The following is a 15,145-nucleotide window of genomic DNA, read 5'->3' on the forward strand; positions in this document are numbered from 1 at the left end:
AAATATATTATGAAATAGGTGTGGAAGAAAGGTGGCATTTATTGAGATAAAGTTCTCAATTCAGGAGTTCCCGTCGTGGCGCAGTGGTTAACAAATCCGACTAGGAACCATGAGGTTGTGGGTTCAATCCCTGCCCTTGCTCAGTGGGTTAACGATCCAGCGTTGCCGTGAGCTGTGGTGTAGGTCACAGATTCGGCTCGGATCCCGCGTTGCTGTGGCTCTGGTGTAGGCTGGCAGCTACAGCTCCGATTCGACCCCTAGCCTGGGAACCTCCATATGCCACGGGACCGGCCCAAGAAATGGCAAAAAAAAAAAAAAAAAAAAAAAAAAAAAAAAAATTCTCAATTCAGAGAGCTGACCTGATGGTTCCGTAGTGACTTTGTCAGCTCGAAAGAAAACAACCCCCCATCAGTAGTTGTTCAAGTTTATGCTAATGCTGTGTAACAGATAATAAACCTAAGTGTTCTACCCACTCTGTTGGTAAAAAGATATTCTGAACAGACTGTAAACAAGGAAAAGAATCAAGCATTGTTAGCAAAGCTGCCTCATGTGTTAGTGTTCAAAATTAGACATGGTTTTATGATTCTGTTGCCATTAACATCCTCTGTTTTCATATTGTTTTCAATAATGGAGAAATTTTAGGAGCATTATTTTAGGAATACACATTTGTCACAGTAAACATCTTGGTTTTTTTATATGCATTGTCAGGTTTTTTATTCCTTTTTTTTTTTTTTTTTTTTTTTTTTTTTTTTTGTCTTTTTAAAGCTGCAGCATATGAAAGTTCCCAGGCTAGGGGTTGAACTGGAGCTGAAGCTGTGGGCCTACGTCACAGCCACAGCAATGCCAGATCCGAGCCATGTCTGTGAACTATGCCACAGCTTATGGTAAAACCAGATCCTCAACCCACCAAGCAGGGTTTGAACCCACCTCCTCATGGATACTAGTCAGGTTCATTACCACTGAGCCACAACAGGAACTCCAAGTTTTTTATTCCTTTTCGTCTTTGTGGTAAGAACCAACACTAACTGTATTGTTTCGTTATATCAAATAAACATTTTCTGTGGACCAGAAAAAAAAAAAATTTACAGCTAGCTAAAAATTTCTAATGTACCCGACGTAATTTACTGTAAAAGGTTTTTTTAAGGCCACACCCACAGCACATGGAAGTTCTTGAGCCAGGGATCGAACCTGCACCTCCACAACAACCTGAGCCACTGCAGTCAGATTCTCAGCCCACTGGGATGTGGCAGGAACTCCTATAAAAGCATTTTTTAATTCAGTAACTTTTGTCTATATCAGCACTGTCCAATAAAAACATAATGTGTGGAGTTCTCTGGTGGCCTAGCAGTTAAGGATCTGGCATTGCCACGGCTCAGGCTGCTGCTGTGGTGAAGATTTGATCCCTGGCCTGGGAAGTTCTGCATGCCACAGGCGCTGGCACAAAAAAAAAAAAAAAAAAGAAAAAGAAAAAGAAAAAGAAAAAAGAAACATAATATGTGCCAAGGATGCAAGCCACATAATTTAAATTCTTCTAGCAGCCACGTTTTTTAAATTAAAAAAATAGGTGAAAAATTTTTAAATCATAATATTTTATTTAACGTGAAATATCCAAAATATCATTTCAGCATGTAATCAAGAAAAAGTGTTAGTGAGTTATTTTACATTTGTGTACCAGATCTTTAACACTTGGTATGTATTTTACACTTAGACAATTTAAGTGCTCAGTAGCCCTCCCACACTGAATAGCCTGGGTCTAGATTCTTCCATCTCTATTGCTACCGCCCATGTCTAGGCTTCAGCGACATCTCACCCAGTCTCCTGCACCAGGCTCCCAATTGGTCTCCCACCTTCCCTCCCTGTTGGCTCCAATCCATTTTCCATTGGGCAGTAATGATGGCCTTCTTAAAACAGAAATATAAAATATAAATTGGACCTCATTAGTTCCCTGCTTACGCTGCCCAGACCAGCTCAGCAGGTGAGGGCTGAAGAACGAGTGCTGTGAAACTTAAGAAAAGGTTAACATAAAACAAGACACAGAGACATTTATCTTAACCAAAGGTGGGAACCGGGGGACCCAAGATCTCAGGGACCAAGAGCACTGCCTCAAGAAACCATGAAGCTTTTATTGTGCTCTATAAGATGACGTCAAGTGAGGAGGGGGCTACAGGTGCAGGATATAGGGTTTTTTTTATTATTTTAAAAGTCACATAGCTGGTAACTGGTTAAGCTTTTACTGTGACCTTTAGGCATTTAACAATCATTAGCATCAAGGAAGCTTGATGCCAGCTGTCTATGCATGGCATCTAGAGAATCACCATTGTGCTTCCACAGATGCGGGGGTGTGCCTATCTGCAGGAACCTGCCTAGATTTGCACCTCGTTCTCCTTGCTGATGCATATCCCGCTAATGACCCCTCATAAGCCCCCTGGGGCCATGAGGCTCCTCTTCCTCTTATTTTAATAGGACATATCATGCTGTGCAAACGGCATGCCTATTGGCCCAGGTCCCATGTGCCTAGACCAACGCATTATGTCCTCATTCAGCTGATCACATGAATAACTTATGCCTTTTGGTCTTCTTTTTTTTTTTTTTTGGCTTTTTGCCTTTTCTAGGGCCACTCCTGTGGCATATGGAGGTTCCCAGGCGGAGTGGAATCGGAGCTGCAGCTGCCGGCCTACACCAGAGCCACAGCAACGCAGGATCCGAGCCGCACCTGCAACCTACACCACAGCTCACGGCAACGCCAGATCCTTAACCAACAGAGCAAGGCCAGGGATCGAACCTGCAACCTCATGGTTCCTAGTCGAATTCCTTAACCACTGAGCCACGACGGGAACTCCTTGGTCTTTGTTCTTAAGCTTAAGTTATTTCCCAGCACTGCGACTGTTTTTCAAGCAGGAATATAAAGGTAAAGCAGGACAAGATCGAGTTTTCAGCACAGAAAATAGAAGCAGAGAGGCTAAGAAAAGATCGTAGAAACGTGTCCCCTGACATGACATATCCTTCTTTAACATCCCTGTGGCTCAGGACAGAATCGGAACCCCTACTGTGCACCACAGGACCCTGTATCATTTGGGACCGTGGTCCCTTCCAACCGCACCCTCCCACTGTCCAATCTAGCCACACTTACTTTCAACTCAACAAGCACCCAGGCAGGACCTTTGCACATGCTCTTCCTCCCCCTTGTAATGACTGGATTCTTCTCAGTCTTCAGGTTTCAATTTGCAGTTTCTCCTGCTCAAGCAAGCCGGTCTTCACTAGCCTATTTAATGAAGATCCCCTGCCCCTACCACCGCCACGACGCTCTACCTCACAGCACTCCCTGTAATGTGTAAATGTTGTCTCTTTTTGTGTGCTTTTTATAACGCCTCCTCTTCTAGACTATAAGCTCTAAGTAAGCAATTTCTTTTTTAAAGAGAACCTCAGGTGGACAAAAGAGGCGATACTGGAGAAAGCCTGTATCCCACCCTAGGATGTTGGTTCAAGGTCTCAGGTGGAAAGGACCTGACAGGTGTGATACTGTAATTCAAATGCCTTTCAGATGGGGCTCTGAGGACATCATCCCCAAAGGCGGAACTATAGCAAAACTGAAAGAGCAGGTGACCTTGTTGTGAGTGTCCTTCTGATGGGGTAAATTCTCTTCTCTCTCCTTTTATTCATTCCCAGGGATAGTGTCCGCCAGACCAATTAGAGGAGTCAATAGGGCTCACAGTAGAAGATGCAATTCCCCCCACATCCACAAGGTGGCAGAGTAGAGAGAAGAACTTGGGATAACCAAGGTCAGGAGAAAGACACTCAAAGCCACTGAAGTACACTATTCCAAAAGTTGCCAAGAATCCACTGGAGGTGGAGAGACATGGCGCTGCAGTGCCTCAGGCTATTTTCCAAGGATTTTAATTGGTCCGAAGGTCCTCATCAGATGGTGAGTCCTGGGAAAGCTGCACTACCAGAATCTAAAGGAAGAATGCACTGCCATATTCACAGCACCCTGACATAACTGATATTTCCATTTGGGTGGGTTTCCTATCTCTTTTAAAAAGGAATTCTTGGAGTTCCTGTGGTGGCTCAGTGGTTAACGACAAGTATCCATGAGACCGTGGTTCCAATCCCTGGCCTTCCTCAGTGGGTTAGGGATCCAGAGTTGCCAAGAGCTGTGGTGTAGGTCAAAGAGGCAGCTCAGATCCCATGTTGCTGTGGCTGTGGTTTGGCCAGTGGCTGTAGCTCATATTCAACACCTAGCCTTCGAACTTCCATATGCCTTGGGTGCAGCCCTAAAAAGACAAGAAAGAAAGCAAGAAAGAAAGCAAGTAAGCAAGAAAGCAAAAGAAAGAAAGAAAGAAAGAAAGAAAGAAAGAGAGAGAGAGAAAGAAAGAAAGAAACAAAGAAAGAAACAAAGAAAGAAAGAAAAGAGGAGTTCCCGTCATGGCGCAGTGGTTAACGAATCCGACTAGGAACCATGAGGTTGTGGGTTCGGTCCCTACCCTTGCTCAGTGGGTTAACGATCCGGTGTTGTCGTGAGCTGTGGTGTAGGTTGCAGATGCGGCTCGGATCCCGCGTTGCTGTGGCTCTGGCGTAGGCCGGAGGCTACAGCTCCAATTGGACCCCTAGCCTGGGAATCTCCATATGCCCCGGGAGCGGCCTAAGAAATAGCAAAAAAGACAAAAAAAAAAAAAAAAAAAAAAAGGAAAAGAAAGAAAGAAAGAATTCTTAACTCTTTAAGGATCAGTGATAAAGCCGACACCATCAACACCATCACACTGCGACAGGATAAGACAGTGATTTCAAATTCTGTGAGCTAAAATAAACATCAGGGGAGTTCCCATCGTGGCACAGCAGAAACGAATCTGACTAGGATGCATGAGGTGGCGGGTTCGATCCCTGGCCTTGCTCAGTGGGTTAATGATCCTTCATTGCCATTGAGCTGTGGTGCAGGTCGGAGATGCAGCTCAGATCCAGCGCTGCTGTGGCTGTGGTGTAGGTCGGTGGCTACAGCTCAGATTAGACTCCTAGCCTGGGAACCTCCATGTGCCGAGGATGCGGCCATGAAAAGACAAAAAGCCAAAAAAATAAGAATTAAAAAAAAAAAAACATCAGGAACAAGGGAACATCTTTTTTTTTTTTTAACATATAGAAAAATGCTGAATCTGCCTCAAGAGAATTACAATGTGTCCACATTCTTTAGATTCAGAGTCAATTAAATAAATTCTAATATTCTCTTTCATAGTTGTTTCCACTTTTCTTTTTCTTTCTTTCTTTTTTTTTTTTTTGGTTTACCTTTTCCTCCAGACTACAAATTCTATATTTTCACTACATACGTATAATTCTTATATAATTTTCATAACTGTAACTCCATGAACTGCATCTGCACACACACACACACACACACACACACACACACACACACACACACACCTGCATTTACAGGCACACTGTGCAGGCAGATGTTAGATTTGGGGTAGGTAAATGGAATTTTTTTTTTTTTGGTGTTTTTTTGTTTTTTTTTTAGGGCCACACCTGCAGCATATGGAGTTTCCCAGGCTAGGGGTCAAATTGGAGCTACAGCTGCTGGCCTACACCACAGCCACAGCAATGCCAGATCTGAGCCGCATCTGTGACCTACAACTCAGCTCACTGCAACGCCAGATCCTTAACCCACTGAGCGAGGCCAGGGATCAAACCCGCAACCTCATGGATACTAGCCATGTTTGTTAACCACTGAGCCACAGCAGGAACTCCCAGACTGAATTGTTATCATCAGTTCTTCATCCCCACTGCACACCTACTTTCTTTACCATATGACCTTGCAGTCCTGGTCCCTTACTTGGGGCCCTAACAAGTGAGTTGCTCTGGACAATGGGATGGTAGCAGACATGACACAAACAGAGGTGGGAAAGGTGTTTGCCCAGTTAAGCCGGCTCTCTTGCATTTTGCAGCCATTGCTGCAAAAGGGCAGCTACCATCCTTCAAGCTGAGTCTCAGAATTAACTCACATGGAAAGTGCCTACACAGACATGCAGGCTACAGCAGACCTGCCCAGCCCAGGCCCACTCCGATGACCTCCAGCTACCACTGCCTGAAGCAGAGCCTCCCATTAACCTGCAGGCTCTTGAAATGAAATGATTGTTCTTTCCAACCACTGAGCCTAGGAGCAGTTTGTTACACAGCATTACTCTGACAACAGAAAACGAATACAAGGGGTGCTAATGGAATGGTCAGTGTTTCCAAATCTGGGTGCTCTCGGGTCTAAGTTAATCACAGCGTGCTGCCAGAAGCTTCATTCCAAAATGAATGAACATCTACCGTGTGGGCCACAGGGTGTCATGGTCAAGTTTGTGAGCTGCAGATTTATCAATAGTCCTGGGCTTGAATCCTGGCTCTGAAACTTATCTGTGTTACACTGAGGCTGTGTGACATTGGGCACATTTCTTCACTGTCCAAATCACTGTTCAAATCACCCATTATAAAAAAGAATAATATTGATAACAAAACTTACCACTTAAAGTGTTTTGAGACTGAGAAGAGAAAATGTGTATAAAATACCTGAATACTTGACAGCATAAGGATCTAATAGTTGGACACTATCATTATTACTGTTGTTATTATTCCTCCTCCTCTGTGCAATTATTCTTATTAATATTTGCATCCCTTCCCCAGTCTCAGACACATGATAGAAAGTCTGTAAAAAAAAAAAAAATTCTTTTTTTTGCTTTTTAGAGGTGCAGGTACAGCATATGGAGGTTCCCAGGCTAGGGGTCAAACTGGAGCTACAGCTGCTGGCCTATGCCACAGCCACAGCAACGCCAGATCTGAACCTCGTCGGTGATCTACACCATAACTCACAGCAATGCCAGATCCTTAACCCACTGAGCAAGGCCAGGGATTGAACCCGCAACCTCATGGTTCCTAGTCGGATTCGTTTCTGCTGCACCACAATGAGAACTGCAGTAAAAACTTTTTGAGTGGCCACAAATGGTATAGAGATTAAGCCAACACATATTCAGATATGTAAATTTATATACTATAAAATAAAAACACATCTTTAGTCTTAGCATTCCCTGATGGCTCAGTAGGTTGAAGAGCCAGCATTGTCACTGCTGTGACTCTGGTCACTGCTGTGGCACAGGTTCAATCCCTTGGCCCAGAAACTTCCACAGCATAGGCAGGACCCCCCAAAAAAAAAAAAAAAAAAAACTTTATTTAGAAAATATGGCCCCTTTGAAGTCCAAGTTGCTTTTCCCACATTGGTCACTGCACCCCATGCCTGGGCTTTCCTTCTCAAGTCCTCAGGCCTTCTACACAAACACGCCTTCCTCTTTGGAGAAGCAATACAATGGTAAGATGGTTCGGCCGTGGGCAGGGCTCCTTCTGACCTGCTGCATGTGTCCCCAGCAGGCTGTCACTTCTGCTCTGAGCCAGGATGTTGGCATCCACGCATGTCTGCCCAGCAGGTAAGGACAGCCAAGGTCTGCACCAGGTTCCTGAGGCCAGTGCCAGGCTTCTCTCCAGCCTAAACAGGGGTGACAGGACCACTGGCAGAGGTATAGGAATGTGAGACAGTACAAATAAACACACGAGGGACGGAGCGTGGGCTGAATAACTTCTGGAACCACCTCTGCAGCTACTGTCATCTTCTATTTCATTCAGGAAAAGGGCCAGGCCTTTAACAGGAAGAGAAAAGCTCCAGTTCTTCCGGAGAAAAAAACTACTCAAGCATATGTGTTGTTTTTCTCTGTGGGGTTTGGGTTGGGATAATACGCTGGTGTGATTAAGAGACACTCAGGCACCTCAAACTTTAAGGTGCCTAAGCGTCCCCAGAAGGTTCACCAGACAGCTGAGAAAGCCTCTGACACAGAGAATGAAGACAAAAGAAACCAAAGGGAAAAAGCATCCTGGGGCAATCACAGACCATGCAAGGAGAGAAGGAAAAAACAATCAAGTGAAAACGAATAGTATCCTCAGAGAGATGAGAGAAAATTTTGCTCCCGTGAAATGTGAATGGGATGCTGGAAAAAAAAAAAAGGAAAATTCAGAAAAAAGTCAACCCAAAAAGTTCTTAGAAATTTTAAAACCTCAGTAAAAAGATTCAAGGATAAAACTTGGAAAGCTTTTAGAATCTTAGAGCTAAAAATGAGAGACTTTTGGAGTTCCTGCTGTGGCTCAACAGGTCAAGAACCAGACTAGTATCCATGAGGATGCAGGTTTGATCCCTGGCCTTGCTGAGTGGGTTGCCGTGAGCTGTGGTGTAGGTTGCTGATGCAGCTTGGATCCCACTTGCTGTGGCTGTGACCTGGGCCGGCAGCTGCAGCTCCGATTAGACCTCTAGCTTGGGAACCTCCATATGCCACGAGTGCAGCCCTTAAAAGCAAAAAATAAAAAATCAATAAAGATCAGTTGGTTATAGTTATAAAAATAATAATAATAAAGTCTATGTTTAGAAGAGAGGACAGTCTAGGAGCTCCAACACTCAATAACAGACGTTTCAAAAGGGAGTACACACAAAAGAGAGAGGAAGAAATCAACCAGGTAATTCCATCCCTGAAGGACCTGAGCTTCTGGGCGAAAAAGGTTCAGCCATCCTGGCAAAAGAAATGCCAACCGATTTATACCAAGGCGCATCGTTGTGGATTTCTCCACAATGGAGAAAAAGAAAAGATTCTCCAAGCTTCAGGAAAGCCAAAACAAGTCGTGTTCTGGGTATCAGGAATAAGAATAACGTCAGACATCGCTATAGCAACATTAAAAGCCAGCAGAGGCATTCCCGTTATGGCGCAGTGGTTAACGAATCTGACTGGGAACCATGAGGTTGTGGGTTCGGTCCCTGGCCTTGCTCAGTGGGTTAAGGATCCGGTGTTGCCGTGAGCTGTGGTGTAGGTTGCAGACGCGGCTCGGATCCTGTGTTGCTGTGGCTCTGGCGTAGGCCGGTGGCTACAGCTCTGATTCGACCCCTGGCCTGGGAACCTCCATATGCCGCGGGAGCGGCCCAAGAAACGGCAAAAAGACAAAAAAAAAAAAAAAAAAAAAAAAAGCCAGCAGAGACGGAGCACCGTCTTCAATGGCGTGAAGGAAAATTTCCTCCAAACTTAGAATTCCAGACCCAGATAAGCACCTTGGAATTCTACCCTCAGATATGGAGCGTTGAATACCGACATTTACAGTCGTGCAAAGACCCAAAAATATGCTTCCTGTGTACCCTTGTTCTAAAAAACCAGGATGGAAGATCATAAAAGAAAGAGACTATGTAATATATATATATATGTATATATAGGACTGGGTCACTTTGCTCTACAGCAGAAAACAGCACTACATTGTAAATCAACTACATGCTCCTAAAAAATTAGGAAAATTTTTAAAAACTTTGAAAGTTACTGAAGGATGTATTCCGCAAAAACTGGAGAACTCCCGAAGCAAGGGAAGATCACAGGACCCAGGAAATAGAAAATGCCATTGAGGGGGTGGACGGAGGAATGAAGGGGATCCAAGATGACCTCTGTGACCTCACACGAGGGCGGGTGGTCCAGGTGGGCACCGTGAGATGCAGACACAGCAAGGACAGACCGCTGGGTGAGCCTGGGACAGGCTGTTTGCATTGTGTTTATCTTAGGGACCACGTGTATTGCCTGGATCAGCAGGGATCAGCTGCAGATCTCATTTCTCCTTGAGACGTGTTCCACATGTGGATCTTTGCTCTAAGAACCTGAGGAACGTCTCCCTGAGCTGAGAAGCAGAGATAGACAGCCTCGCTGTATTTTTTTTTTTTTTTTTTTTTTGCCAGACATTCAAACTGCAGCCCTGCCCAGTTGTCCCCCACTGTGGCGAGCAGTCTTCCCGAGCCTGTGTCCACCAATTTCTCCAGGTAGAGTCTTCTCAGACTGAACCCAGACTCTGTCCCAGACCCTGAGTAGCACACCTCCTCCTGGAAGCCTTCATAGATTCCTGGCTTCATTTCTATTTCACCAGCACGGCCAGGCGTGGGCGTATTGTTTAAAACAAAATTACATTGTGTAGAGACAATTCCAGGGAGGGTAAAACAATAAAAAGAGAAGTAAGGAATGGAGAACACAAACATTAGGATGGCAGTTCCCTGATGGGACAGGTGGAGTAGCAATCAGGTGGGCACAAGAGAGATGCCTACAGGTCAGTATGGTACCCTGCATGGCGGGTACACAGGTGTCTACTTTTTTTTTTTTTTTGGTCTTTTCAGGGCAGTACTGAGGCATATGGAGGTTCCCAGACTAGGGGTCAAATCGGAGCTGTAGCTGCCGGCCTATACCACAGCCACAGCAACACCATATCTGAGCCATGTCTGTGACCCACACCATACCTCATGGCAACACCAGATTCTTAACCCACTGAGTGAGGCCAGAGATCAAATCTGCATCCTCATGGATACTAGCCAGATTCGTTTCTGCTGAACCGTGAAGGGAACGCCTGTCTACTATTTTTTTAATATTTTTTAAATGTTTCATAAAATCTTTTGTGCGTGTAACATACCTCACAGTTGAAACAAAAGTTTGAAAAAAATAAATAAAAGAATTCCCTGGGTAACATGTTAAGAAGGCAGATTCCTAACTTCCGTACATTCCTGATCGGGAAACCTGATCAAGACCTGGGAATCCAGGAGTTCCCGTCGTGGCGCAGTGGTTAACGAATCTGACTAGGAACCAGAGGTTGTGGGTTTGGTCCCTGCCCTTGCTCAGTGGTTAACATCCGGCGTTGCCGTGAGCTGTGCTGTAGGTCACAGATGCGGCTCGGATCCTGCGTTGCTGTGGCTCTGGCATAGGCTGGCAGCTACAGTTCCAATTCGACCCCTAGCCTGGGAACCTCCATATGCCTCGGGAGCAGCCCAAGAAATGGCAAAAAGACCAAAAAAAAAAAAAAAAAAAAAAAAAAGACATGGGAATCCAGAGTTCCCATTGTGGCTCAGTGGGTTAAGAACCCAACTAATATCTCTGAGGGTGTGGGTTTGATCTCTGGCCTCACTCATCGGTTAAGGATCCAGCATTGCCATGAGCTGCAATGTAAGTCGAAGACGCGGTTCAGATCCTGTGTTGCTGTGGCCATGGAGGAGGCTGGCAGCTGCAGCTCCAAATTGACCCCTAGCCTGAGAACTTCTATATGCTGCAGGTGCAGCCCTTAAAAAATATATAAAAAATTTTAAAAAGACGTCGGATGATGATGTTGGAGGTGGTCAAAGATCACACCTTGGGGTAACTGCCTGGCTTAAGAACATCACAGGCTTTGGCATCAGACTAACTGGGTTCAAAAGCCCAGTTCAGAAGTTCCCATCGTGGCTCAGTGGTTAACGAATCCGACTAGGAACATGAGGTTGCGAGTTCGGTCCCTGCCCTTGCTCAGTGGGTTAAGGATCCGGCGTTGCCGTGAGCTGTGGTGTAGGTCACAGATGCGGCTCGGATCCCGCGTTGCTGTGGCTCTGGCGTAGGCTGGCAGCTACAGTTCCAATTCGACCCCTAGCCTGGAACCTCCATATGCCTCGGGAGCAGCCCAAGAAAATAGCAAAAAACAAAAAAAAAAAAAAAAGCCCAGTTCAGTCTGCTCCTGCTGTGTGACACCAAGCATGTTTTTTTCATCTGTAGAATGAGGATAGTTAACTCAGCTCAGCATCTATGATCTACAAAGCAGGCAACCAATGGTGGATAAAAAAAATAATTACTATTATAATAATTATTAAAATGATTATTCATAAAATAATATATAAAATATTTTAGTTTATTATATAATACAATAATTTTATCTTTTTATATATTTTATATTTTATAATTTAATATTTTATATATTTCATATTTTATATTTTATAATTTATCTTTTTATATATTTTATTTTATAATTTTATATTTTTATATATTTTATATTTTATAATAATTATAAAATATAAAATATATAATAAATAAAATAATGAATAATAATTATATATAAAATAATAATTATGATTGCTTTTAGTGGAATAAAAGTGTTTTCCTCAGACATGGTAATTTCTATTAGTCTGTCCCTATACCGGTAAAATTTCCAGATAATTTTCTCTCAGGAAAGAGAAATTATTATTCCTTAAAAAAAAAAAATTCCCATAAGCTTAAACTCTTGATACCCTTTAGTTAAACTTGAGAATCAAAGGAAATAATCCTAAACAGAGTATTTGTATATAATAGCAAAATATTAGAAACAATTTAAATAACCAGCAACAGAGATAAGATACAAAAACTGTGTATTTATAGAATGGAATATTATGCAACCATTAAGCACAAATTTATTTTAAAAAATCATATGAAAGTTATTTTGTAACATTAAATGAAAAAAAATAGCCAGAAAGAGAATATATCTACTATATGATATCTATGAAAAAGTAAACCATTGTTTCCATCCAAAACAATTGGAAGAAAACAAGCCAAAATGTTCCAAGACAGGGTATCTTTGGGGTGAGAGATGGATGATTCTTTTTCTACTTTATTATTTTTTGTATCTTCCAAATGTTCTATGATGGGAATTGGGCGGGGGTGTGGAATCCTGACTGTTTTTGGCAGTACCTCCGCATATGGAAGTTCCCAGGCCAGGGATCAAACCCACACCTTAGCAGCAACTTAAACTACTGCAGTCAGATTCTTAACCCACAGCACCACAGCAGGAACTCCCTTACTTTTTAAAAGTTATATTATTTATAGTATAACTTTTATAATACACCTTTTTATAAACATAATATTTACTTATATTTAAAAGCATATTTTGTTACTTTTCCAAGTCTAAGCTAACAAGGGCTCAGCCTCAGCTAGGATTGGTAAAAGACGAAGAGGAGTTCCCATGGTGGCTCAGCAGAAATGAATCTGACCAACATCCATGAGGACACGGGTTCAATCCCTGGCCTTACTCAGTGGGTGAAGGACCATCGTTGCCATGAGCTGTGGTGTAGGTCGCAGATGCAGGTCGGATCTGGCATTGCTGTGGCTGTTGTGTAGGCTGGCAGCTAAAGCTCCGATTGGAGCCCTAGCCTGGGAACCTCCATATGCCATGGGTGTGGCCCTAAAAATACAAAAAAAATAAATAAATAAAGGTGAAGACATTTCCATACATGTGCAGGCTAACAGAGCAGAAGGGAAGCTTTAGAAATCTCATCCAGAGTTCCCGTCGTGGCGCAGTGGTTAACGAATCCGACTAGGAACCATGAGGTTGCGGGTTCGGTCCCTGCCCTTGCTCAGTGGGTTAACAATCCGTCGTTGCCGTGAGCTGTGGTGTAGGTTGCAGACTGGCTCGGATCCCGAGTTGCTATGGCTCTGGCGTAGGCCAGTGGCTACAGCTCTGATTAGACCCCTAGCCTGGGAAACTCCATATGTCGCAGAAGTGGCCCAAAGAAATAGCAAAAAGACCAAAAAAAAAAAAAAAAAAGAAATCTCATCCAACCATACCATGTGACAGGTGAGGGTCTTGAGGCCCAGAGAGATGACCTGACCTGCACATGAGACTCAGTTAGATGTGGGAGGGCAGGGGTCTGATCCTGGCCATCCTCTCAAAGCCATTTAAGGCTCGTCCAATTTCACCACATGCCCTCCTCCACCGACCTTCACAATCTAGATTGTCTAATATTTCAACATTGCTGCTCAAAATATGTCATGGGGACTATTAGCATCAGCATCCCTTGCCCAGTTACTAGAAATGCAGACTTTCTGGGAGTTCCCTGGTGGTCTAGCAGTTAAGGATTTGGCATTGTCACTGCTGTGGCTCAGTTTCCATCCTTGGCTGGGAACTTCTGCCTGCACGGTCACGGCAAAGAAAGAGGGGGAGAGAAGGGGGGGGAGGGAGGAAATGCAGACTCTCAGGCCTCTTCCTGAAAAGGGGAATCAGAATCTGCATTTTAACTAAATCTCCAGGGAAAGTTTCTTAGAAAAGTAACAAAACAAGAGAAAAATCTCTCTTTGATGGTTTAGATTCAAGCTAACTTGGATGATTAAGTTAAATAAAGGGCTCTGAGTCCCAACATTGACTTTGTGACATCAAGCATGTTTCTCAACCTCTCTGTACTCGGTTTGCCTCATCCATAAAAGGGGGGTGATAAATTTAGCAAGGCGCCTAGTAAGTGCAGAAATGGAAGCTGGGATGCAGTAAGCCATTACGAATGGCGCCAAAAAATTCTTCCTGTAGGCATGTTTCAACAGGCCTGCCGCTCTGGGAGAGCTGGGGCTTCTCGCAAGTACTTGGCACACAGTAAGTCCTCAGATATTATGTGTTTAATAAGTAACTAGCGAGAGCGGAGGTGACAGCTATCAATTTTTTGCCTGGGATTGTCCCATTCTATCAAGATATCAAACTCTCGAAACTTCCAGTTTTCTCCTTTTCAATGTTTAAAACCGTACCAGCTCCACCTCTCCCAGGCAGTAAGGAGAAGGGCTTATGCAAACTTAACTCCTCCTGTGTATATCATTCATGTTAGAACATTCTATGATTAGACTTAGAGATCTCAACTCACCATCAGCTCTGGCATTCCCACCTTATTGTTACCCAGCCCACAGTTCTACCTAAGCCACGCCCACAGATCCGCCCCTCTCGCTCAAGCTCCTCCCTCTCCCCAAGGCCCCGCCCCCTACGGCCCCTCAGCCTTTTCTTCGCACCTCCCACCTCCGCTGAGCCCCGGAGCTCTCGCCGCAGGCCCCGCCCCCGCCCGCCGCCACAGTGGGGCCGGCCTCTTCATTGACGTCGGTCCCTAAGCCTGGCAGGTCTAGCGGAGCCGCTAGGACGGAAGGAAGGCCCGAGGCCTGGCCCACGGGCCGCGCGACTACCCGAGACGAGGTAGGGCCGGAGGGGCGGGCGCGGCGGAGGCCCTGGTCCCCGAGGCCTCGCGAGATGGGCGGGACTGGGCGGTGGGCAGGGGCTGGCGGGCGGGAGGCGGTGCCCGGCCCGAAGCGGTCGGAGATGTCTGTTTGCTTCCCGGCGCCGGGGAGAGGCGAGCAGGCCTGGACTAACCGTTACAGAAGCTGGCCGGCGCCGCGCGGCCCACGCGTGCCGTCGCGCCCAAAGCCCAGAGCTTCACGCCAGCTCCTCCGTGCGGAGCTCCCCATATGTTGTGATTGCGCCCTTTCCGGTGCCGGGGGAGGTGAGGAGGCGGCGGCCGGGGCCGAGGGGGAGGGAGGGGACGAAGCGTGAC

The 15,145-nt window shown here is 45.0% G+C and overlaps 1 protein-coding gene across 2 annotated transcripts in view; it reads left to right on the top strand.

The window, feature by feature from the left end:
- DGKE (diacylglycerol kinase epsilon) overlaps nucleotides 14,610–15,145 on the top strand; it is a 30,974-nt gene continuing 30,438 nt past the window's right edge. Inside the window, exon 1 of one of the 2 annotated variants that reach the window (XM_005656963.3) lies at nucleotides 14,610–14,790. The gene's annotated coding sequence lies outside the window, so the exon portion shown is untranslated. The remainder of the gene's footprint in view (nucleotides 14,791–15,145) is intronic. The other variant, XM_013989941.2, reaches the window with a different exon arrangement.

The sequence above is a fragment of the Sus scrofa genome, chromosome 12, assembly GCF_000003025.6.
Source record: "Sus scrofa isolate TJ Tabasco breed Duroc chromosome 12, Sscrofa11.1, whole genome shotgun sequence".
NCBI classification, from domain to species: Eukaryota; Metazoa; Chordata; class Mammalia; order Artiodactyla; family Suidae; genus Sus; species Sus scrofa.